Source organism: Zonotrichia albicollis, chromosome 1 (assembly GCF_047830755.1).
Source record: "Zonotrichia albicollis isolate bZonAlb1 chromosome 1, bZonAlb1.hap1, whole genome shotgun sequence".
NCBI classification, from domain to species: domain Eukaryota; kingdom Metazoa; phylum Chordata; class Aves; order Passeriformes; family Passerellidae; genus Zonotrichia; species Zonotrichia albicollis.
Window position 1 is genome coordinate 147,129,973 of NC_133819.1, and position 25,508 is coordinate 147,155,480.

General features: G+C 43.4%; 1 long non-coding RNA gene across 1 annotated transcript in view; it reads left to right on the forward strand.

Moving 5' to 3' along the window:
• The window catches only part of LOC141731461 (uncharacterized), a 32,675-nt gene extending 7,167 nt beyond the window's left edge, over positions 1 to 25,508 (forward strand). The window contains exon 3 of the long non-coding RNA XR_012583553.1: positions 1,091 to 25,508. This is a non-coding gene — a long non-coding RNA (uncharacterized LOC141731461). The remainder of the gene's footprint in view (positions 1 to 1,090) is intronic.

Below are 25,508 nucleotides of genomic sequence, written 5' to 3' on the forward strand. Positions count from 1 at the left end.
AGAACTCTGAACTTCATATAAAGTGTTAGCAAGTTCTCTTCACAGTTTTGTCAGACAAAACAATCCTTTCCCAGCCTGAGAACCAAGGACAGCATTGCAGCTTCAGGCCCAAAAAGTACCAACAACAGTAAATTGAGAAGAAAAATCTAAGAGGATGGGACTTCATAACCTGAAGCTGTAATTGGACAATTAACCCAATATGTAAATGGACCAAAACTTATAAAAGTGTGAAACTCATGACCTGGGGTCCATCTTGGGTGTAGCCTTGGTTGGGCTCTTGTACTGCCCAAGGCCTTTGAAGGCCTTTTTAATAAATACCTACTTTATTCCTTTAACACTATCTAGCCTCTGTTCTAGGTAGCCTCTCAAGGTATCAAAACAGCTTGAGACACTCATTCTCCTTCTTCACAATAGCCATGGATGAGCATTTTGTCAGCCTCACAGGTCTCCATGAAAAACTATCTCTGCAACTCACAGCCCCCTCCTCTCTCTGCATCAGGTGTTGGAGACCACCCAAAGAGCTTCAGACTCAGTGGCAACAGAAAGAAAATCCAAAGATATAACCCTCCATAGATAAAGAGCTCAAATACATCCTAGGATCTCAGTTGTGGTTTTTAAAGTTACTTAAGAAAATGGGAGCTTTAAGATTCCCAATTTCTTAGTCAAATAAATTCTCTTTATCCCTGAGTCTTCCTTTTTTCCCCCTCTTTTATTTTTTTTCCTTAATTTTACCAAAATTTCTGCATCTACAGACAGTACAAAATCTACCCATAAATATATTTCCAGCCTGGTAGTCCCTGTTGTTCTGACACTGATTAGTGCTGCAAGCAGCAGGTAAGTCATCTGCCAGGAAGTCTGTGCAATGAGCCCACTTCTCTTTCCTTCCCTGGGCACCTCACAGCTGCAGGCAGAGGGCTTGGGTAATGACAGGGTGCTTCTGCAAACAGCCAGCTGTGAAGTGACACATTCCTGTCAGCAGAAAACTCTGCAGATGTTCTTTAATCTCTCAAAAGAGCAAACGTTTCTGTGCCACCCTAGCAGGGAAACCACCTTTGTTATAGCACATCTGAGCATCTTTGCTCTTTTCCAGAATATGCTACAGCACAACTCTGTGTGCCATGGGGAGCTGCACCAGGCAGCCAAACCTGCTGACTGAGACACCACTGGACACAGATTTATTCCTGAAGAAAAGGTTGAACAAGATAAAATCCTCATGGCAGCACAGAGGTATCCAAGGCTCCAGGGAACACGAACAAGCTGCAGGGTAAAGCCAGTCACCATCCACAGCTGAGTGGGTAATTCCCAGCAAACCACAGCTTTGATTAAGTGCACCCTTTTCCCAGCCACAGAGAAAATGTTAAAGCTCTTGGAAGCTCCCTGCTTGCTTCTAATAATTACAAATGAAGCCCTTTATGCAGAAGACCAGTGAAAGATCTGTGCATCTGTGAAATGCCCTGAAGCCCTGGAAACAGAGGATGTCACAGCATTCAAGGTGTTTCAGAGACTTTGAGGACCTTGTCAGTGGATGATTTCCACCTACATTTGAAGTCTTGCCTTTTGCAGTCAAGAGAATAAGGCAGAACTATCCCTATCTTCTGTCTCTAAAGGCAGGAGCCTGGTAAAAGGAAAACATCATGCAGAGTACGTGAGCAACAAGGCTGGGAAATACAAATTGTGTCTTTGTTTTCTTCATAAAAATTAAAGGTCAGCTGCATGCCCAAGCAAAGGAATTCATTGTCCCCTCCATGCATGGAGCATGCAGGGACATGGAGACACCCAAAGTCCACAGCTACTGCAGAGCCAATGTCCCTGTGTCATCCACATTCCCTGATCACCCAAGCCTTTCCTACATGTTGGCTTCCAGTCTGGTTGTGCTCCAGAGCCAGCAAACTTCAGGCACTGCAACAACCAGCTCACACATGGGTATAGATTTAGCCTGAGATAGTCAGGGAGCCCACATCACCATAGTAACTGCATGCTGTTGCATTAATTTCAGCAAATAAATGAAGCTTTAAAGTCAAGGGGTATTTATGCAGAGCAGTGCAGGAGCACACAAAGAAACTGCAACAGTCCTGAATGAGGCAGCCAGGCTTCCCTGGCTTCTTTATCCTGATTTTCAGGAGGGCTGATGGCCTGGTTGGAAGATTCCATCAATATGATCAACTTGCTTTCTGTATTTGATGTGGTGTTTTCAGACATGACTTGGGTATATCTACATAGAACAACACTGAACCATGTAGGACCAACCAGAAGTATGAAAAAGCTTCTGCAGTAATGTACACATTTTCAAACGCTGAGGTTGCTATAGAAAAAAATAGCAGGTTTGAGTATTCCCCTTCTGACTGGTGATGTTTGTTTAGGAGCTTTTACATACTGATAAAGATGGAATGAATTGTTCTTTATGAGGAAAGCAAGAACTTATGGCTAGGATCCTCATTTTGTTGCCAAAAAACCCCCACCCATTATTCTTTAAAAATTGAAACAAAAAATACTCACCAGGGGCAAACACAGGTACAAAGTTCTGGTCCATCCAAGCTGACTTAAAGACAGCCTGGCTGGGAGGGGAGCAGCCAAGCACTCTGCTTGTTGGCTACTCTGACTGCCTGTATCTGTATCTGTATCATCTGTATCTGCAGGGTGTTGACTTCCCCTTTAGTCACATATTTGCAGAAGTGTTATAAAAAAAGGAGAATCTGACTAATCCAGGAACTCTGGAGTCAGAAGGAAGAAAAGCATTTTTATTGGGTCTGTCTGAGATTGAGTTCATTTTCCCCTGGCAGCCCTCACGGTGCTCTGTTGGGCATTGATAGCTGCAAAGGTGTTGGTAGCACAGCAGAGTTTGATTCCTGCAGAGCAGAGCTGGCACAGCATCAGCACTGTCTCCCCAGAATCCCCCACCAAGGGGCTAGGAGTGTCCCAGGAAGGGACACAAGCAGGCCAGTTGACCCAAATTAACCACAGGAATATTCCATACCATACAAAATCAGCTCAGATGTAAAAGCTAAGAAAAGGAGGACAAACAGGGTGCTTTTGTTATTTACAGTATTTGCTGTCTGGAAAAACTGCCACCCATGCAGAAGTCTGGCTTCCTGGAAAGTGCCTGAACATCACTTGCAGGTGGGAAGTAGAGAATACAATTATTTTTCTCTTTGCTTCAGTGCATGTAAACTTTGGCTTTTGCTTTAGTAAATTGCCTTATCTCAACCTCTAAGTTATTTTCCATCTTATTTTCCCTCTGCTGAGAAGGGGGAGTGATAGAGTGGGCACCTGGTGTTCAGCCAAAGTCAACCCACCACAACTTTGAAAAGAATGAAGATGAGCAGAAGTATTGCCATAAATAATAAATATTCTGAAGATGGCAGAGGTTCCAGAGATGGGGCATCCACAACTTCTCTGGGCAACTTGTTTCAGTGCCTTACCACCCTCATGGGGAAGAATTTCTTCATAATATCTAATTTAACCTATTCTCCTTTAGTTTAAAGACATTGCTACTTGTCCTATCTCCATCTACCCATGGAAAAAGTCCCTCTCCAGCTCTCTTGTAGACCTCCTTTAATTACTGGTAGGTGTTTTAATGTCCCTTGAGAGCCTTCTCATATCCAGGCTGAACAGCCCCAACTATATCAGCCTCTATCCATAGCAGACGTGCTTCAGTCCCTGCTCTTCACCCTCAGGACTCATTCTAGGAAGTCCACACCCTTCTTCTGCTGGGGACCCAGAGCTGGATGCTGCACTGCAGGTGAGATCTCACCAGAGCAGAGCAGGAGAAAATCTCCCATGGCCTGCTGCCCACACTGCTTGAGTGCAGACCAGGGCACAGACTTGGTTTCCTGGGCTGCCAGAGCACACTGCCAGGTCACCAAGCTTTCCAACAACCAACACACCCAAGGCCTTCTCCTCAGGGCTGCTCTCAATCCACGCTTCTCCCAGCCTGTGTTTGTGCTTGGGATTGCCTTGACTCATGTGCAGGACCTTGCACTTTGCCTTGCTGGCCACTCTTGGTTGTCTTGTTTTTGTGTTTGAGTTTGTCCAGGAGCTTACACAAGTCTGTCCTTCAGACCACCAAAAAGATTGTATATCTGAGCCTGTTCATTGTCCTCCTGACAGTGCATTCATCCACAAGTGGGGCAGGATACACCTGTCATGCCCACAGCTGCCCAGGAGGTTCCTCCACCCCTGATATTTGGGCAGTGACTGGGGAACATCATCTGAGTGAGGGGTCCAGACTGCCAGAAGCCTTAAACCTCTGCTAGCTGCAGAACTCTGCTGGAATGATGTTCATACAAAACGGGAGATGGTGTGAGGACAGCCCTCAGCCATGACATTCCTTTGAAGGTTGTTTTTTTCAGGTTACTGGAAACTCATCAGCATCTAAATAAATACAGGTTGGAGACTGCATTTTGGGGGGCTTTAGCTGCAAAGGGCACAAAGGTAGTTTGGAACATCCCTGATCTGTGATTCACATGGACCAGATGAACTCTGCAGCCTGATTCATCATCAAGAGTATTCTGATCATGTCCTCTTTGGTTATATGCAATATAAGGAAGTGGGTTTTTTTCCTTTTATTTAGAAAAGTGTCATGTGCACCAGCCTGATTTCTTTTTGCTGCAAAGCTATCCATTTTCCAATAAACCCTCCAGCAGCACAGGCAGTGATAATTCAGGTCACAGGTTTTGACAGAGAAACCCATTGTCAGCAAGTCACTGCTAATGAAAATGGTTTTTTCTTCCTCCTTGTGCATTTCTTCTTATGTCCAGACCTCTGCTGCTTGGAGTGGGAGTAAAAGATTTGTTGCACCTGTATCTTAGGAACCCTCTAAATCTTTTCATGGGGCTGCCCTTTTGCTGAACTGTTAAATCCACAAAGTGGGGGTGAGTTCAGGACGTGAACAAGGTGAGCAGCAAAGTCACACCCCACGCTGGGAAGTCTGGAGGAGGCATCATGCAAGAGAGGGAATTTCTGAGGGCATCTCCAGGATCTCTGCAGGGGCTGGAGGAGGATGTGGGATGGTGGGAGCAGCACAGCACAGGGCAAGTCCTGGTTTTCACATAGAAATCTGGGGATGTTTTGGCTGCCCCTCAGCTGATGTGGCAGCAGAAGGAAACTTTCTTCCTGTTGCTCCTGCTTGCACAGGGATAGGTAAACATATGAAAATGAATTTACAGCAAAAATTTTTCAATCACATCTTGATGTTCCACCCCAGAATCAGTGCACCCAATGTCTGTTTTTTCAGAAAATTAAACCAAAAGAGGTCAAAGGAGAGTCAGAAGATAACTAGACAGCAGGTCCTCTAGTGCATTGACTTCAGCACCTGTGTGAGCATCCTGAGAGCTCAGGGCTGAGCTGAGGCCACAGACAGGTTCTTGGAGGCAGTCAATTGCTACTGCCAATGCCATCTCTATAAATCAGCTATATCTCAATTGATTTCAGTGACATTCTGCTGGATTTATACCTGAGAGCAGACACTGACCTTAAGCACATGGTCTGAACAGGGCCATTCCCACTCAGCTGAAACCATTTGGAGGTTTTCCAATGCCATTTGATTGGCATTAAGGCTCGATCCATAATGGGAGAGTATATAATAGCCTGAGAATAGAATCAAATAAATCTAACCTGGGTCAGATCCTCAGACAGGGATGTTGATGGATCATAGGCCAGTTTAGTGCAGGTTTTCACTAAAAATAAGGACATGGCTCTTTAAATGTCACTGTGAAAGGCCCATATTTGATTGCATAATAATAATATTTTAATTTGAGCTTGTTCCTCAACAGCACACATCTTCCTTGCTCATTAAAATTAATAAGCTACTTTCTCTGGGAAAGACAATGCCCACACCTGTGTTTCAGGAAGAAGGTGACAAGAAAACAAGGACGACATGACAGTTCAGGAATGCTCAAAGACCTTCCTCGCCTTAATGCAATGCAGAGTACAATTTTGCACAGTTCCTTAGCTGGAGCAGTTCTCTCCCCTGGGCTCTCCAGTCTCTAATTTCTATGACCCTGTGAATTTAGTGTACACACAATGCGTGACTGATGCTTCTACACGGAAAAAAACCACATTAATTTTTTATTCTCACCAACCACAAAAACTAGAAAACTGCTCCCAAGATTGTGTGAAAGCTCATCCCTGGAAAGACATTTGACTTTGGTGGGTGGATTTGATCACAGGCTAGGTTTGAGAAGGCAGGAAGGAGGGAGGCAGCAAAACGTTGGCTAGATTTGAGGAGTAATTACACATTCTCCCTTCAGAAGAGAGGAGATTGTTGGGATGCAAATGGAGGAGAGAGAAAGGGAAGAGGGACTATGGAATCCACAGATCAGACAGCGTCAGGATGGATACAGCTGCTACAGCATCCTGGGGCTTATAGCTGTGCCCTCCTTTTCCTGTTTCCGTGGCCTTTTCTGCCAAGGTTGCAATGTTGGGCTGACAGAGTTGGAAATCATTTCCCATCTGTGCCTGGAGGTGTCAAGGCAGTGGTAGTGGCAGCTGCTGGGGGAGGCTGGCTCCAGCAGTCAGGGGGAGGAGAGTTTGGTGATTTATTAAAAAATTATGGATATTGATCTAGCACCCATATCCAGCTGTGATGGACAAAGACTCTTTACCATTTTAAAGTTAGAAAGTGTGTGTTTATTGTGGGATAGCTCCCAAATACACACCACAATTTACAGGTGATTACAGAACCCTTTTATCTATACAAGTATTGAATACCCAAAATACAAATACGTATTCATAACTTTGGTACATCCCATTCCCAGCTTCATAAGGTAATTAGTTCAAAAGCTATTAAGCATGAACAGTTTGTTCCTTGAAATGGGTTGGTGGTCCTTTTCATGGAGAGGGGTCCAAAAATGAGGAAGTAAATGAAGTCTTCCTTGTTCTGACCTTTTCATTGCAAATATGACAAATGAACCCTTGGTAGGACTCCTACTCTCTGTCTTCAATTGGTTTCAGAACAGAGGAAGCCTACAATTGTCTTGTGTTCCTAAAAGCTGTTTATCAGTTTCTATATTCTTCATTATAAACCCAGCTAACCAAACACTGTGTTGACAAGCAATCAATTATTAGTTAACTACTAACTCTTAACTTCATCAAGGCCTACCCATTTATTTTAATTAACTCCAATAAAGCTTATCTCTAACTAAAATCTTAGCTCCTCTAAAATCTCTAAATTCTTTAAAAGTTTATGTCTCACTGCACAGCTCCGTGCCCCAGGTCCCAGCAGCATCCCTGGACATGCACTCCCTGCAGGCACACACACACACACAGGGCTCACCTACACACCACATATTTACACATGTACATAAATCCTGGACAGCCAGGTTACAGACACAGCACACATGACACAGTGTGATCATGTTCACAGAGGTCTTAGGATGAGGGAAGAGACAAGGATCTAACTCCATGTTTCAGAAGGCTTGATTTATTATTTTATGATATATATTATATTAAAACTATTGTAAAAGAATAGAAGAAAGGACTTCATCAGAAGGCTAGCTAAAAATAGAAAAAGAAAGAATGATAACAGAGGCTTGTGGCTCAGACTCTGTGTTCGAGCCAGCTGATTGTGATTGGCCATTAATTAGAAACAACCAACATGGACCAATCACAGATCCACCTGTTGCATTCCACAGCAGCAGATAATCATTGTTTACATTTTGTTCCTGAGGCCTCTCAGCTTCTCAGGAGGAAAAATCCTAAAAAAAGGATTTTTCATAAAAGATGTCTGTGACATCACAGTAAGCACCAGTGCTGGCATTTGAAGACACCAGTCCCTGGGATCACAGCCCCAGTTCCATTGCTATGACAAGTGGCTCATACAGAAAGCTTTCTGCGACTCCTCTGGTCTCTCCAGCCTCCTTTGGTCTCGACCTCAGAGGCTTGCTGACCCCCTTGCTCCCAGGCCATGCCACTGCTCCCTGGCTGGTCCAGCTCCAGTTTCCCTGGTGAGCAGACTCCGACCCCTGCACCACCGACATGGGGATCCCATGGCTCCTGGACCTGTTCCACTTGGAGCTGTCCCCATATACAAGCAGAGAGTCTCACACTCAGAAAAAGGAGTTTCAATGAGGTTTGAAATGGAGAAGAGAGGACAGATAGCATTCATGAGACACAGAGCATGGCCAGGCAAGCATAGTGTCCAGCAGCCTGTTTACACTTGACCAACCACTTTATCCCATATCAATCTATTTTCCAATGATTGTTCCTCCCTAATCCTTGCAATGCTTTCTTTTCCCTGCCTTGGTTACCCCCCTCAGCACCCCTTAACAAGCCTTGCACAATCCAAAGATGTTGTTCCCATGCATGAGACCCTCCTCAATCAAGAAGAGACCCAGAGAGGTGCTGCCCACAGCAGGAGTGCCAATCTAGGGAGCCAAAGCTCCTTTTGGACAGCCCTGGCCTGTGTTTGTGCCTCTGCCTGGGGCACTGGGACTCCCCCACATCCCTTGTGCCTCCTGTGGGTGTGGAAATGAGCTTTTTGTGATGAACAGTTGCAAGGAGGGGATGGAAGAAGGCAAGAATGGAATGTTCTAGCATGGGGGTTCTGCACTGCTCATGGGTCACCATAATGGCAAATTCAAGATGAAGTACAAAGAACCAAAACTTCTAAAAAACAACCAAACAAAACCAGAAACAACAACAACAATAACAAAAAAACCCATGCTTGCACATTTCTAAATTTTTTTCATTAATTATAAGGGCTTTAAGGAAGGGTCTGACTGTCCCAACCCACTGAGCCTCCACACTCCTGCCTGGTCTCAGATGACAAGGGCTGTCATCCTTCAGTGCTGTGCAGCCTTTGTGCAAATGTGCTTCCTCCCAACACCTGACAATGCTGCTGCTGTGAGGTAGGTGGAGAAAATTATTCATGGAAGTAGGCAGAATGGGAATGCCAGGAGTAAAGAGGACACTGTGAGCCACGCCAAAGTTTGGGGACTCCTGTATCGTTTTGTTTAAAACTGGAGCCTACAACTCTTCCCTTGTATGCTGCAGCGAGCCAAAGTTAACACTTGGGTTGACTAAGGCTCATTTTTCACACTAGCTTAGGACTAATTTTCAGGATGTTTAGATATTAAACTTTCACTGAAAAAAAATGACTTTAAAAAGCTGTCTGTGAGTCTTCTTCACTGCATAAGAAGAGATTTGGCCACCAGTAAAATTCTGCCTCATTCCATCCATGTGGGATTTCTTTGCTGAGCTGTGAGACACGGGCAAGATAACAAGGAGTGGGAAAAGGGATCATCAGCCTGCTGGGTCACATCTGTTGGTTTTCAATACACAGCCAAACATCTTCTGTTCTGCCAGCATCTTCCTTAAAGTGGTACTAGAAAAATTGTGAAGATATGCTTACTGAATTCTAATTAAAAGTAACTGTTTCGAATAACTCCAATCTGTGCATGGGATGGATTTAGCAATGCAGGGTCCAGCAATGTTATGCCTCATAAAAATGTAAATATTAGGGTAATACTCAAGTTAATCAACTTCAGCCTGATTGGATTTTGCTGCTGATCTTTCCCATTGGAATATTGTCTCTTTCTTTCCAGATTCCTCCATCCACCTCAGATAACACAGAAGGTCTGAAAATCAGCCTGGGGTGCCCATGATTTCCAAACTTTTATAACAGAACTGGGAGTGGTACCAAAATCCAGGATGAAGTTTTTAAGGATTTGGGACTACTTGGGAACTGATACTTGGTTAAAGACCCTAATACCTAATAGCAGAGGGGAGAGCCTTGGAACCCCCTATGGCTTCCAAATTCAAAGGTACCATGCAAGTTTAGAGTTTAATGGAATATTGTTGCAATGAATACATTCCCATGGATATTTCAAATCAGCATTTTCTAACAAAACTCAGTTATACAAACAGCATAATCCTTATTTTCTTCAGGTTGTACTCAATTTAAAACTCTAAACCATATTCTTCTTCTGTTATGGTATGGAAAGACCAAAGTGACCAACAACTACAGAAATTAGAAAATCTTCCAGAGTATTGTGAATCCCCTAGGAACAGAAGCGTCTTCAGTAATATGAGATCTACCAGACCTCTTTTCAATCTAAACTTATCAGGAAATCTGAGATTTCTCTTCTGAGGCAACTTTTATTTCCACTGCCCTATAAAGACTACATTAGACTCAAAGCCTGTTTTCACAGTGATGTTTGTTCATCATCTCATGACTGGTAACAAGGCACAGATACACCAAGATTTTCCCTCCCTCACATTGGTACCTGTTCTTGGGACTTCTTATCTTCCTCTTCCATTCCTTTTATTTTCCTGGTTTATGCATCTTTATGGCTTATGGAAAACAGGAAATATGAAGGGGAACCAGACTGATTATCAAAAAGTTAAGATTAACTACTGAGAGGAAACAACTCAAATAATTTATTAGAATAGAGATCTGGGGCTTTGGGTTTTTTTGGTGGTGTTTCTTTTTTTCTTTTTTTTTTTTTTTTCTTTTTTCAAGGAGGTTTCTGCTCTAGTGTCTGGCTTCATGTAGGGCAGAGGATCCTACTGAGCCAGGAGAAAGATGCAGCAGCTGTGCCCTTTGGCAAGGACCTGATGGGCTGCCTTTTCTTGACAGCTGAACAACAGAGTAAATGGACACAGGGAAGTTTATAGATTTGCTGTCATATAAATGTAGTTTGCACGAAGTGATGAATTCAGCAAGTGTAGTAGTGCTTTACCTTGGCCTCAAGGGAGAAGAAGAAATAAGCATCAATACCTGCATTTAATGCCCCAAATGAGGGAGATGGATGGACTACAGCCCTCTATGCTGGCATTGGAAGTTGTGCAGTATGGGATGAAGGATGTGTGATAGCCCAAGGTAGCACAGGTCCAGAGTTCTGGTTTTCTCCTGTCCCATGTCCCCAAGGAGGCTTATTCCATGATGCAGAGAGTGCAGATCACTTCCATACAGCCAAGATTTTCCAGTGCTCTTTAAATAATTACAGATGTCCCAAGTTCCCACAAAGTATCCTTCTCTCAGAACAGTCGTGTTTCTCTTTCCCCTTTTTGCTTCTAACATAGCCCAGACGAAGCACAGCCATCTGTGTTCCCTTCTTTAAACCTTTTCTCAACAAAGTCTTTGGCAGGTTCTCACAACCATTAAAAAAGTGCCTAACATCATCAACCTCCTCTACTTCACCCAGTGTGTTATGTCCCATGGTACAGACTGAGAAAGTGCTTTATTGAAAGCCATGCAGAAAACCTGCACCTACAGATGCAGAGCCAGAGGGTTGTCCTCATGATCTTATTTGATCTGATGTGATGTATTTTGGAAGAACCCTATTGCGTTGTGTGATTGAAAGCTCATCTCCACACACACAGGCAGAAGGACAAGCCATGGAACCACAATATCCCAGTCAGAGACAGAAGGCTCTAAACTGGGCAGGGGCTGTTCCAGGAGAGCCTCAGCTTCATGGGCAGGAGGTAACACCCTTCCCAGGGGAAACAGCTGCCCAGCTCACCTCACAGCTGGCAGAGGCATCCTGCCTGGGAATGGGACACATGAGAGCATGGGGAGGAAGAGCAGATGGGGATTCCACAAGAGCTGGTATGGGATAGGCTGGGGTAGAAACCAAAGACAGGGAAAGGGAAGGATATGACTGGTGTAGAGAGGAACAAAGGTGGGAAAACAGAGGGAAAAGGGGATTGAGTGGCTAGTCCCAAGTAAATAGGTTGCCAGTTGGTGTGCTTGTATGCAGGAAATACTCCTGAGCAATGAGACCAAGGGAAGAGATTTTTGGGGAGCTGTTAGCAAGGGGATGGAATGGCTCTATTTTACAATACGATTTTTCTTTTGGTAATTGCTTCACACCTTGCTCTGGCATAGCACAAGTGAGGTGCTATTCTCACCCCAAAGCAGCACTAATGAGTGACAAATACAGGAATGCATCTTAATTTTCCATTCTACATTCCTTTTTGTGTCTTTGTAGGGACACTCTTAACAGAACAGAATGAGGAGTTCACCCTCTGAATTCCTTAGACTCTGTTGTGATTCTGGCACTAAAAGTCTCACTGAGAGCAAAATCCAAAGGGAGTCATTTGTACTAAAATCAGACAGATACAGACCCTAAACCAATTTGACCATATAAGGAACCTTCAGTCTTGAATTAACTTAAATTCAGTTCTGAATTTGCTAGTTAGAAGTCTAAGAGCCTATAAAATGCTTATCATGAAATGCAAGTCCCCATAATTAGCAAAACACATAAATCCTGTCTTTGCTCATTATTTGGAAGATGACAGCTAGAGTTGTTACATACACACAAGGGTTTGGGTTATGACCCCGAGGAACTGATAGATATAGTCAAAGAATGATTGGAATTTCCTATTGGCTGTAATTTCTTTGGGCCTGCTTTTACTATGTTTGGCTTCTGGCAGGATGAAAACCATGATTTCTGAATCTGGAAGCCTTCCAATCTCTTGCTTGCCACCAGACTGATGTCCTTGTGAGGTTCACAGCAAAGATCAGATGCAGTGAAAGGGAGCTTTGTGTGTTCAGACTCACAGGGACATAGAGAAGACCCAGTGGGCTGATCCCCTGCCTTGGATTACTGCAGGTTTCTTCCCAGTTGTTTTCAGGTACATCTACATTTCACTGAATGCCTGGGCTCTCTACAGAAAGACCTGCAATAAGATGGTTATGCAGCAAACCCACTCACCAGTGTAATTTCTTTTTCTTTGGATAGTTTCTAAGTATTTGGAATTGCTTTAAGAAGCCATCTTTTCTGTTGCCCAGATCTCAAGCATAGTTTCACATCAGACTTGCTCCTGAAGCAGCCTGATTTATACCACTCTGTTCTCATGCATGGTGAAGTGACTCCTTGAATTGAATAGTTCTAGACAAATTATAATGCCATGAAAAAGAAGTATATTTGAGGCCTGTAGGCAGTTTTATGCCACTCAAAATATCACCCTTCTTCCCACAGTGATGTGTGCAAGTCCCACTGAAAGACAGCACTTGCCAGTTTATGTCACTGGCATTTGCTTTCTGGGATTCAAATCATGATCAGCGTAAATCCTACTTGAGTAGGAAAAGTCCTTGGGCTTCTGAGAAACAAAATTCAGTTTTGAGCACATGTCCATCCTCACACTGGCAACCTTCCCCTGTATGCACACTAAGCTCCTCAAGGAAATTGAGGCCCTCAGCTCTCACTGGAGGGCACAGGGAATGAAAATGGTTTGGTGTTTACTCGGAGTATTGTAGGATGAAGCCTCATTTCATGCTTGTATATTAAAAGGCCTTAAGACTATTTATTTTTGCATTAAGCTATTCTTTCCTCAAACAACTGGTAACAATATGCCTCCCTTAGGGTGGAAGTCTGTTCTGATGATATAATATATCTAAGGTTTGTCTGTAGCAGCTGGTCTTCTCAAAATATCACATTGGATTGATAACCTTCAAGGAAGGCTTGTACTGAGTGTGAAGACTGCTTTGTATTCCATCATGACAGTGAGAATTGCTTTAAGCTCTCCTCCTTTTTCATCACCTACAGGACCTACAAAGAGGTAGGTGGCACTTATGTGCCCCCTGCACTGGTAGCTCAGGCAACTCTCCCACCAAATCTTGTGTCATTGGTGCCTTTGGTAATAATCTTGGGGCTCAAAAGGAGGCAAGCACGATTAGTAGGCATGAGAAATAGAGATATCCATACTATCACTCAATGCATGCATGGCTTAAAAGCTGCAGAAACTTGGTAATATTTCTGTTTGGAAAAAGAGCTGGTTTAATTTTGTGAGCTCTGAGGTCTTTCATGGTGGTGATTGATAGAGACATGGACTCCATGGTTTGGATGCATGATGCCACTTTTATTGATTCCAAAAGCTCAATATATACCTTTTCAGCCATAGCTAAAATTAGCAACAATCACATTTCTTCAAAGCATACCAAGCACGCATTTTGCTTCCTCATTCAGGGTTCTGCCTTGACTTGCCAGGGCTTGTGGCTCACTAGACTTAGCACATCCACCTCAGTCACGAGCTGAGCAGTGTGCTCTGAGTCTGCTCTCCAGCTGTATTCCCACCCTTTCATGGTCATTACCCATTACAGAGAAATCAGTATTCCCAAGCCAGGTTTTCAGAAGGGCTTGCCTTTCCTGGTAACACTAATTGAAACTGATGCGGAGTCATACACCATCCTTTGGGGGTGGAAGACTGAGTTTCTTCATTATCCCAAATCTTACCTATCATGGAATTTAATTAGGGAAAAAAATCATACAAAAGCTGAAAAGGGTTTTTCCGAAGCCCTTTGAAATCAGTGGATGAGGTCCTACAACCCTTCCCAGTCTCAGTGATTGGATCATATGCACCCACTGCTCAAAGGTTACAAACATTGCTGCTGATCTGGTGCTGAGAGGTCTCAAATCAGGGGCAGTGAAATAATTTTCTTAGTTTACAGGTGAACATGGGACAGCAATGTGGTTTCCATCTCACACACTTACAGTGCTCGTGTCCATGTTTTTAATCACTATGCAAATTCCCTGTTCCCTTCATTAGGCACATCTGTCCCACATGGCTCATACATAAGCATTTCAAAACATGCAAAATGCCTCTAGTCCTAAGTCCAATTTTATTACATTCTTAAAAGTTTATTTTTAGAGTTAGCAGGATGGACAAATTCCACTGCTGCCTAAGTAGTGCATGACCTTTAGCTTTCCTTTAAATCAGGCTTCTCCATCTGTGTGATCTTTACAAATCAAAATGTCGTTCAATTAAATCTAATCTTCAGCTTGAAACTCTTGCCAGGGTTTCCTCCACTGCTGCTTTGGGACCAGCTGACTCTGTGTGGACCAGGTTCCTGAGTGATAAGGAAAAGGCACATGGAGTGAGGAGGAAGTTTCTCATTTGTTATTTAAGTTGGTGCCACACTACTCATACCCACCAACACTGGGTCAGGACAGGGTTAAGTTACTCCAACTCCAGTGTAATTTTACTAATATAAAATGCAAACTATATAGGTTCATTATTAAGATGATGCTCCTCATGATCCTTCCTGTGAGAAGTAGGTGACTGTTACCAGCTCTCTCTAAGTCCTCCAGCAATGGAGTTTCTTAAATCTTCTCTTCCCTGCTTCCTTCAAAGCTCTTGCAGGTCTTTGAATTGCTGCTAAGCAAATGCATGCTTTGATACTGAAGTAATGAGCATTATGGAAGAAAAAATACCAGTATGTGTACATATGTGCAGCTCATATCTCTGTATATCTGTTCATGATTCAGTCTATCTCCAGTCATCCTGTCTAGAACTTATGGGTTGTTTCAATAATAAAAAATTTCATAGTAGGTAGCATCAGAGTCCAGATCAAGCTTATGAGTCATTCCCTTCCTTCAAAGGACATAGATTAACTGTTTTAAAATAACACAGTGACTTTCTGATCAACAGATGAGACTTGGTGCAAGAATCTGAACAACTGTGTGACAGACTTTCATGCCAAAGCTCCCCAAACCAAGTTTAATGTTTTGTGCTCCCATTTAATCAAAGTTTAGTGAACTTTCTTGCACTCATGTTGTTATACACAACACAAAGGAAAAGTATTGTATGGATTTTAAAACCAGGGTATTCATCCAGATAACTAGAAGCAATGCCTGAACTAGCCTAGATGTAGTTCTCCCTGGACACCTTAAAGCACACCCCACAAATGTGTCCATGTTTGTTTCCAAGAAGAAAACCGTGGTGCAGGCCCTTGTCTAAATTGCTGTAGCAATTGCAGCAAAGCCTCTTGGAGACAGTTCTTTGAAGTTGCAAAACTATTGTCACTCTGTGAAGGGGAAAGTCCTGGATCACTCCCCACACCCCAGTGATTTATCCTGTTCTGCAAAAGGAGGGCAGGAGTGCCTCTGTTTTATTCTGAGTAGTCTCTGATGCACAGTACAAATTCTATACCACAGCAGTAGATAAACTCTAGGACACACAGTAATCTGATATTCTCATTGTCTGCACCTTGAGAATGGTAGGTGGATAAAATAATCTTGTTAGTTGTGAGCACTGACTCACTCCATCCTTAACCTCAGACAGCCGGGGGGGTTCTGAGCTTCTTAGCCAATATGTAAACAAAATTCTGCCAGTTGTCTTGAGCAAAACTAGATAAAAAAACATCCTGATCTCTGTTGAGTGAGGAGCCAGAATCTTCTTTAGGGGGTTGTGATCAAGTTTCTTTCTTGACAATAAGATTAAAAGGGAGTCTGGTAAATATGTGACAGTGACATCACAGTGGAGCAGGAATACAGACATGCATTAAAGGACAGCAACAGTGACAGAGAGTCATTCTCTGTTAGCAGCCAACAGCTAGAGCCACATGTGGACATGAGCTTTTTCAGGGACCAACAGGTTGTTTCATTCAGTAGAGTGATGATCTGCTTCATTCTTTCACCCTTGATGGATAAAATTATTGTCTGAAGGTAAAGTGGATTATTCTGTATGTGGAAATTGGATTATGGCTGAAGGAAATGGAGCACTCTGCTGTTTCAGCTCATTAGACAGAGGATTAAGCTTCACCTTCCTGCAGATCAGCTTGGTCCAGGTGCTGAAGGCACACAGTGAGTGATGCCCACTGATGTGGTTCAGGGCACAGGTCAGAGCAGCTGGCAATTCCTTTGCTGCTGTGGATGTGAAAGAGGATCAGGATTTGACAACTGTCCAGAAAAAGCCCCTCTTCTTTCTGTTTGACTAAACTTTCAGGGTTTGTTTTCTTTACATTCTACTTAAGTGAGATGCATTTTATCTTCTTCCTGTGCCCTCTTTTGACCAAGTATTGGAGGTGGCTTAGGTTTTGTTTGAAGAAGTCAAACAGCTGCTGCACAATGTGATCACTGGATCTGCTTAGGCCCTTGTGAGCCTTTGCCACTGCTAATGTTCATACCTATGACAACAAGGCTCTCTTATTACCAGCTCAGAAATAGGTCTCTGAGACTGTCTCTGGGCTGAAGATAAATCCTGTCAGGACCTTTCTGTCTCATCTCCAACTCACCTCCAAATGTATTGCAAAGTTGCACTACAAAAAATAGTATGAGAGACTTTTAATGGGAGCCTTCTGCCCTTCCTCCTTTCCTCTTCATTGGCACTGGTGTGATTCAAGGCTGTCTTTCAGCCCTATTCACACTGCAGTGACAGATGACATTTCAATCATTTCAGTTATATATGGGAAACAAATTCAAAATATGTATTTCTAGGACCAAAGGAAAAGCAGCATTTGATACTGAAGGAGAGTCTGTGACTGCTGCCATATGTCACCTCTAAAAATGAATGGGCAAAGGAGACTAAGAGACCCCACAGAGCTGGCAATGAGAGAGGACATGTCCTTCATAATACCCCAAGAAGGTCTCAAAGGTTTTATTTGGAGAGACTACTTCCCTAATATACCTTCTGCAAAGATGACATTTCTGCTGATTCCCTTCCCTTCCCATTTTCCCAGATGTCCCAAGCAGCACAGGAAGCTGATGATTATTTTTCCCTTTCTAACACAAGTGAAACAAAAGACTCACTAGTTAAAGAGCACTACTGGCAGCCATAAATTAGATTCTGAAAAGTCAAATTCCTGCTGTTTTATCAGTGAGTATGGTTCCTGTTGCACAAAGGGCTGTTTGGAGAAAGAGAGCTGCAGGGAACAATGTCAAGGCAGTGAGATCCTTTTCCTAGGCTGGGTGGCAGTGATAGATGTGCAGTGGTAGGGTTTTATCATCCATTTATTTTCCAATGTTTAAAGGCTGTAACTCACCATAAAAATCCAGTTTTTGCCTGCCCTGTCATATCTTCTTATAAAATATAAGTGATCTTCCAGTCTAAATTTGGCAAGGGCATGCTATAGACATGAAAGGTTACAAATAAGAAGTGATTTGGTAACTGACAATAATCAAAACCTCTGTGGAATCAGCTTTCAGGAAAACATTCTTGAATGTAACCTTAGAATTCATTGCACCTTCTTTTTTAAACCAACCCTAAAGTAAATCTTTTTTTGAGTAAAGGATTTCCTTGTCATCTAATTGTGTTCTGCTCACGTCTGATCCCCAAGGGGATTCCCTGCTGATGTAATGATGGTGATGAAGCACAGCATTCTTCACCTGGAAATTACCTGTGATTGCTACGGTTTTGTTCTGTGATTGTGGCTCTGTCTAACCCTCACAGAGAGAGCAGCCATAGAATGACCTGTGTGCTCTTCACCCCACCTGCTCATGTGAACATCACTGTTTGTTCTCCTGGGGTTCAGAATGTCTTTGGGAGGGGACAAGTGTGCTTGGACACTGTATCAGTGTCTGGGAGACACCAAGGTGATAAGAGACTTGTGGGATGGACTCACCTTGCCACAGTTCAGGGAGAGCTGTTGCTCGTGAGATGGACTTGCTTGGAGAAGTTCATGCAGACCAAATGGTAGAACAGATATAGAGGTGCAAAAATGGGACTTGTTTTACAGATCTACTTTGTTAGGCGGTAGAAATACTAGCAAATCAGAAAAACAAGCCATTCCTCCTATAGCTGGATGTTTCCAGCACTGCCTACTCAAGTGCCTTCCCGAAATAAGAAACACCTGATCCTTTGCCTCACCATGTGTACAGACCATGCCACAGCAGAAATGTGCAGAGATGCGGGACTTTTCCTGACTCTCCCAACAACTATTTTCTGGCCTCAGCATGAGATATTACCCTTTTCATACCTAGATTTGCGGGGTTACTTATTCCCCAACTATCCAACACACAAAACTTGGACTTCCATCACCACAAGACACAGGGGAGGCACTAAAGGCACTGCAAAGTATTATCAACAGAACTTATTAACAAATAACCAAGCAGAAGGATTTATTGCACATAAATTCTGAAACCAATTATATCTCCTTTGGGGCCTTGGTAATTAAAAGTCTCCTGTGTGTGCTTTCAAAGCACTATAAATCTGATGTATCCTTCAGTGCCCTCACATAGAAAATGGGTCTAGTCCTGTAGGCTGCGGAAAGCTGGATGCACTGGTTATTGCCACCCAGCTACTCTGAACTGGCAGCAAAACAAAGAATTCTATTTAGGAGCTGCAAAACTTTAGTAATTTGTTTGGTTTTTTTTGTTGGTATTGTACCTTGATTTTTGATGTGGTTGTGTTGGCTTGCCTTTGGTGGGGCAGTGATGTTTGTCTGTTTAAAATTAAATAATGGCCACTTCCTGAATGATCTGTTTTGAGACGTATGTAATTTAATTTCTATTGTTGCACATTCCAGGATGCATGTGGATGACTTTCCATCAGTAAACAGTCCTCATAACTGCAGTTGTAGAGAGATGGAAAGACAGAATTTTCAATGTACTTAAGATTTTTCATCTTAAAGCATCTGAATCTAAACTGATTGTAAATTTAAATTTCAAGAAGTTCCATATGTCAATCCCTTTGCAGAAAAAAAAGGAATAGTGAAAAGGATATGTTTAAGTATTTAATAATTGCCAGACTAGGTACATCTGCACCACATGCACCTAGTAGCCTGAATAATTATACAAATGGAGAGGGCAAACATGGCTGAGAAATTGTCAGTGTCTGAAACTACATACAGCAAATAAGAGAGGTGGGCTGAAAAGCTAAACCTAATTTCCAGGGTGTTTGTGCAGGTAAGCATTTCTGCTTGGTTTTAACTGACTTGGGGGAAAGTGCAAGAAAGCAGTAGCTCACTGTAGTTCCATTCTTCATCCTGAAATTCCCTCCTTCTTTGTAGCCTTACTATGTTGCCATCTTTCTTGGTAGTAGCATTTGGGACTAAAGGCTTTATTGCTCTGCAATATGTTCATGCATCCTAAATTTGTTGAGATGAACCACACAACTCCTAGGGCATGCTCTAGCTCAGCCTTGTTTGCAGGTGCAGTTTTGAGCAGTGCTCTTTGCTACTTGCAGCTGTCATCCAAATTTTAATTGATTCCTCAACTAGACTGAAATGCCAGACTGACATTTTTTCTATAGGATCTACTCTGTTGGGTGATATCTGTGGAGAGACAGACAGCAAGGTGGATTTCTGGACTACAATGATGCAGTATGAAAATGGATAATAGAGCTGAGGAACTGCTTTTACTGGGAAATGATGTGGTGCTGAGCTCATGTGTGTCTCAAACTGCTACTGCAGTGTTGGGGTGAAGGGAATGAACTCAGAAAATGGAAAACACCACATAATTAGCCTGAAAAAGAATTGGTATGGGAGACTCTCAACTAAGAAGTGAGTAGCCATCACTGCTTTACTTCTTGGTGCTGGGTATTCTAACCAGATAATCAACAGTGGAGGATATTTCTTGACTTGTGCTGCAGTGATGTGCTCTGCCTCAAGCCACAGAGCTGGGCACCACAGGGAAGACAGATCTGCCAAGCTTTGGGCTCCAAGGTGTTCCAGTCGTGACTTGGTTCCTGTACCTGGCAGCAAAGTTCAAAGGGAAGAGGAGCAAAAGGGCATAAAGCCAACAGGAAATGGAGATGGGAGGTTGGCGCACCTGACTGATGTGTGAGATTTGTTAGATAGAGAGAAACAAGCTTTGGGATGCTGTGTCTTTTGACAGGAGCAAGGATGGATTGGAGAAATGCAACCAGAGCCAGAGAGGAAGGTTTTTACTTCAACTTTCTAACCAGAACTACAAAGAAAGGGGAGGGGTAAGAAGATGGCAAATGGTTTCCTCACAAGAACAAAGAGCAGAAATAGCATCTGTCATAGCGAAAAGAATTTCTTACTAAAACTCAAACTACTGAAGCTATCAAGGAATCCCACTCTGGAATAATTCACCTCCTAACTGTGCTGAGTAAAATGATTGCAAGACCTTAAACCATCTCTGACACAGAATGGCAATGGGTTCAATCAACTGTAATCGTCCTGCTGCCACTATGATGCCAGCTGAGTGTAGCAGCTAGAAGGAAACTAAGCCCCTACAGGAAAAACTGTCTGTTAGTTCCCGCTGAGGACAGAAGGGGCTTTAATTTCATTCTGTCCTTCCTTCTTGAATGCTTAGAAATATGAGGCTGAAACGTGTTCTCAAGTCTCAAAGAGGCTGCTTTGACTGTTTTGTTCCCAGGAGAGGCAGTGCCTCTCCTGTAGCACAAGAGAACAAGAGAAGCATTTATGATGGTTTGGTCAGAGATATCTTTTTGCTGCTGATGGACTGTTGCTGGGGAGGGCATATCCTTCTATTAATTCAACTTGGGGAGAAGTAAGGGTCCATACGCCTCTCCAATTGCATCTTATTTCCATAGAAACATTTGCTGTTCTGAAGTATTGTTTGTTTTCTTCTCTGGTTCATTGTGTTCTGCTCCTTTCTGCATCTCCTTTTTCAGGCAGCACTTTTTCATACTCTTTGCAATTAATTTCCCTACCCCTCTCTCTTGCCCCAGTTTCTATCTTCTTTCAGTCTCATCCCATTTTCTCTCAATCTGTCTCTTTGTCTCTTGCCTGTCCTGGTTTGCTGTCCTCTCACTTTGATCTTCCATCTCTCTTTATCAACTTTGTCTTCTGCACAATCCCCTTCTCTGTTTCTTTCCTTGTTCACTGTTCCCAGCCTCCCCTGGTGCAGATCTCTGTCTGCTGCTGCAGCTTCTCTGGTGGCTTGAAACACAGCTGACCTCTCCACAGAGGAACCAGAGATCCAAGTTTGATGCAAGAGACATCTTAAGACTGAGATGTTTCACTTGTGACAGCAGGCACTTCAATTGGCCCTGGAGACCTGTCTCTCTGGGTCACTTAATATATCACCAGAGGTATCCAGTTAACTACTGCAGTTCTCCTTGTCTGATCTATAGCTTCAGATTTTTCAGCCTGTTCTGTCTTGCCCAGTGAGTTGTGGGTGGGAGCAGCCTACTTCCTTCAACACCTGGATCATCAGGAGGAAAAGGAGACATCTGAAGGGAGTTTTAGTTGGCCTGGCTCTCCATGAAGACACTCATGAGAGGGGCATGTGCAGAAGAACACCTGGGCATGGCAAAGAGCTTTCCTACCTAAGCAGCAGGTGTCCTAGAAAATCAACATTTTCACAGTGTGGCCTTACATGAAGGGCATGCACAGGCAGAGAGCTCTGGGGAAAAGTCTCTGCAGGAGACCAAGTGGTACAACATTTACAGAAAGACACTGAGGCAGTGCATTTATTGGATTGGAGGAAAACTGATGAAATTACAACTGCTTTGTGTCTCTCAGGCATCCCTCTGTCTCTCCAGCCTTCATCTGCCTGCTCAGCTACAATCATAGAATCGTTTGGGTTGGAAGGAAACTTAAAGATCAGCTACTTCCAACCTCTTTGCCAAGGGCAAGGACACCACACCAAGCTGCTCAGAACCCTATCCAAGCTGGTCTTAAACACTTCCAGGGATGCCCACTGCTCTGAGCAACCTGATCCAGTGTCTCATCAGCCTCACAGTAAACAATTTTTTCCTAACATCTAATCTAATCTCTCCTTTTTAAGTCTAATATTATTTCCCCTTGTCATGTCTCTATCCACTCATGTAAAGAGTTTCTCTCCATCTTTTTTAGTAGTTTCCTTTAGGTACTGGAAAGCTACCATAAGGTCTCCCTTGATCTTTCTCTTTTCCAGGCTGAATAACCCCAACTCTCTCAGCCTGTCTTCACAGGGGAGGTGCTGCTCTGGATGTGCTCTAACAGGTCTGTGTCTGTGCTGAGGAGCTGTAAGAGCAGGTCCAGAGAAATGTCTGGAGCAGAGGAGAGGGACAGAATCCACACCTGTGGTGCTTTGGATGCAGCCCAGGATATGGTTGGCTTTCTGGACTGCCAGCACACATTGCCAGGTCATGTCTAGCTTTTCACCCAAAAGGAACCCCAAAAACTCTCTGCAGGACTGCTTTCAATGGGGGTCTCCTCTGTTGTATCCATATTGCTGTTATCGTATTTCTGGAGTCCCATATCTTCTGGGTGGTTTTCTCACAGGCAGCTCTTCACAGCAGTGTTGTTCCTGCTTCTTCATCAGGGCTCCTCCACGGCTCTCCCTGACTGCCCCACCCCCTTTTATCCCAGCTCCCTCCACGGGCTACAGCTGCTGCCCAATTAAGGCCATCACAGCTGCAGCCCATTTACAATAACTAGAATAGGGGCAGGGTCACTTTACAATACAGAGATCTTTTACTGCAATACATATATTTACTCAAGCCCCTATACTCCTCCCAGTCTGAACTTGAGTCTGGGATTGCTCCAACTAAGTTCCAGCACTTTGCACTTGGACTTACTGAACTTCATGAGGTTCTTGTGGGCCCACATCCCAGGTTTGTCCAGGTGCCTCTGGATGCTCATCCCATCCTTCTGTTGTGTCAACTTCCCTGCTCAGCTTGGTGTCACCTGCAAATCTGCTGAAGGTACACATTATTTCCCTTTCCATGTCACTGGTGAAGGTGTGGAAGAGTCCCAAGGCACACCCTGAGGGACACCACTCCTCACCAGACTCTACCAGGACAGAGGAGCCATTGACCACAACTCTCTGGCTGCCTCCATCCAGAGAATTCCTTGTCCACATCAAATCCATGTCTCTCCATTTGGAGATAACCATGTCATGCTGTGTCAAAGCCCCTACAGAGCTCTTGGCAGGTGGCATCAATCAGTCTTCCCTTGTTGCCTGCTGCAGTCACTCCACGATATAACGTCACTAGAAAGGTCAGGCAAAATTTTCCCCCTTAATGATGAAATTTAGATATTTTTAGCCCTTCAGATCTGTGGACCAAGGCACAGGGTCTTCTCCCTAAGCCTCATTAGTCTTCAGCTTTCAACTTCTTTATAGCATAGCTTGGTTCTGAAAGCTCTTATCCTCAATTTTCAGTGCACCTCTGCACATGAAGGAAAACGTGGCAGTAGGGTCTCTGGGGATGCTCTGCTATTAGAAAGCCAGAGGAACCCTCATTCTTCTCAAAGGTTATGTCAAAACAGCAGGCAATTAAGCATAGTTATAAGTGAATTTCTATATATCTTAATAAAAGCAGAGGAACTCCCTGCAGAAAACTCCTGAGTTCCTCTTACTGACAATATATGTGCCCAATATAAACCACACCAGACTAAGACATCATTTATTGTGTAAAAGTTTGCAGTTAAAGAAAAAAGAATGTCCTATATTTATAACTGGGTCTGTGCTCTTTTCCCTCTCTCTCCCTTGTCTCCATTTAACATTCCCAGAGGATGGACTAAGACTAATGGGAAATGTTCTGGACTGGTCTAAAATGACAGTTCTACTTCCAAAGATGTAGGACATTAAATAAGATAAAGCAAAGGGTTTATAGCCCAGATTACTGCAATATTGCTCTGACACATACACAGCACAATAAAATATGATATAAACTCATCTAATCTGTCAACACTGGATGACTAAGTACTGGAAAGTTGAAAGTTGTTTCTATTTTTCTCACATTAAAAATGTCTTCAAAATTGGTAATGTGGTAAACTGATGACCATTTGTGAAATATTTTATTGGAAAAGCAAGACCTTTTCTTCCAAGGAAGTTGTACTGTCCCAGCTCCTCCAGAGTCAGCTCCAAGGGGGACTGTTCTAGGCAGAAATAGCCATGACAGTATTCATGGATCTCCCTGGATTTTTCCATCTGGCTGCATGTCTGGTGGCAGCTCTACCCCTGCAAATCCCAGCAAGTAGTGGAAGGATGCTCAACAACTTTCACAACGTTCAAGTTTTCTGTCCTGGAGAAAACCTCATGTCATTTCTTGTGAGGGTGTGGCCTGGCTGTAGCCTTAAGACAGCAAGGAAAGGAGCCAGGCAGGGCAGGGAAAGGGACACTGCCCCTCTTCCTCTGTGCTCCTCACTCTCTGTTCCCCAGCAGGGATGCCCTCAGTGATGCTCCTTTTATTCCCATACTTTGGCATGTATTTCTGCCTCTTGTTGAGTTTCTTCTCTGTTTTAAGGTTACTTAAAGGACTAATTTATGAAAGATGAGATCAGTTATTCTACAAAAGGAAGGAAAAATTCCTGTACCTGGGAAGGAACAACCTCATGCACCAAAGCATGGTGGAAAACAGCATGGAAACCACAGATGGAAATTCCCTGTGCACTACAGGGAGGTCCTGGTGGGCACCAAGTTGAACATGAACCATCAATGTGTGCTTGCAACAGAGAGGACAGTGGTGTCCTGGGCCTGATCAGGCAGAGCACTGCCAGCAGAATCAGGGATGTCACCCTTCTTTTATACTGAGCACGAGTTGAGACACCTGTGCAATGTTGTATCCTGAGCTGAGCTGCCAAACATGGACATAATGAAGGAGTCCAACAAAAGGCCATTAAGATAACTAAAACAATGTAGCATTTTTGATAGGCAGAAATGTGGCATTCATATTCTCTGAAAAAATCCCTTTACCCAGGATTTTTGTCCTGGGAAGGTGAGAGGCCTCAGAGAAAAGGAAAACAATTCTTATCTCATTTGCTTCTCCTCTGTTTTGCTCATGTGGAATGTGTTTGGAGATTGTTTACCCACAGGTGATTGTTTCATTGGATTCCGGTGTGAGGAGTTTTTACTCATTGGCCAATCAGGGCCAGGCTGTGTTGAGACTATTGAAAGAGTCACAAGTTTTCATTATTATCCTTTTAGCAT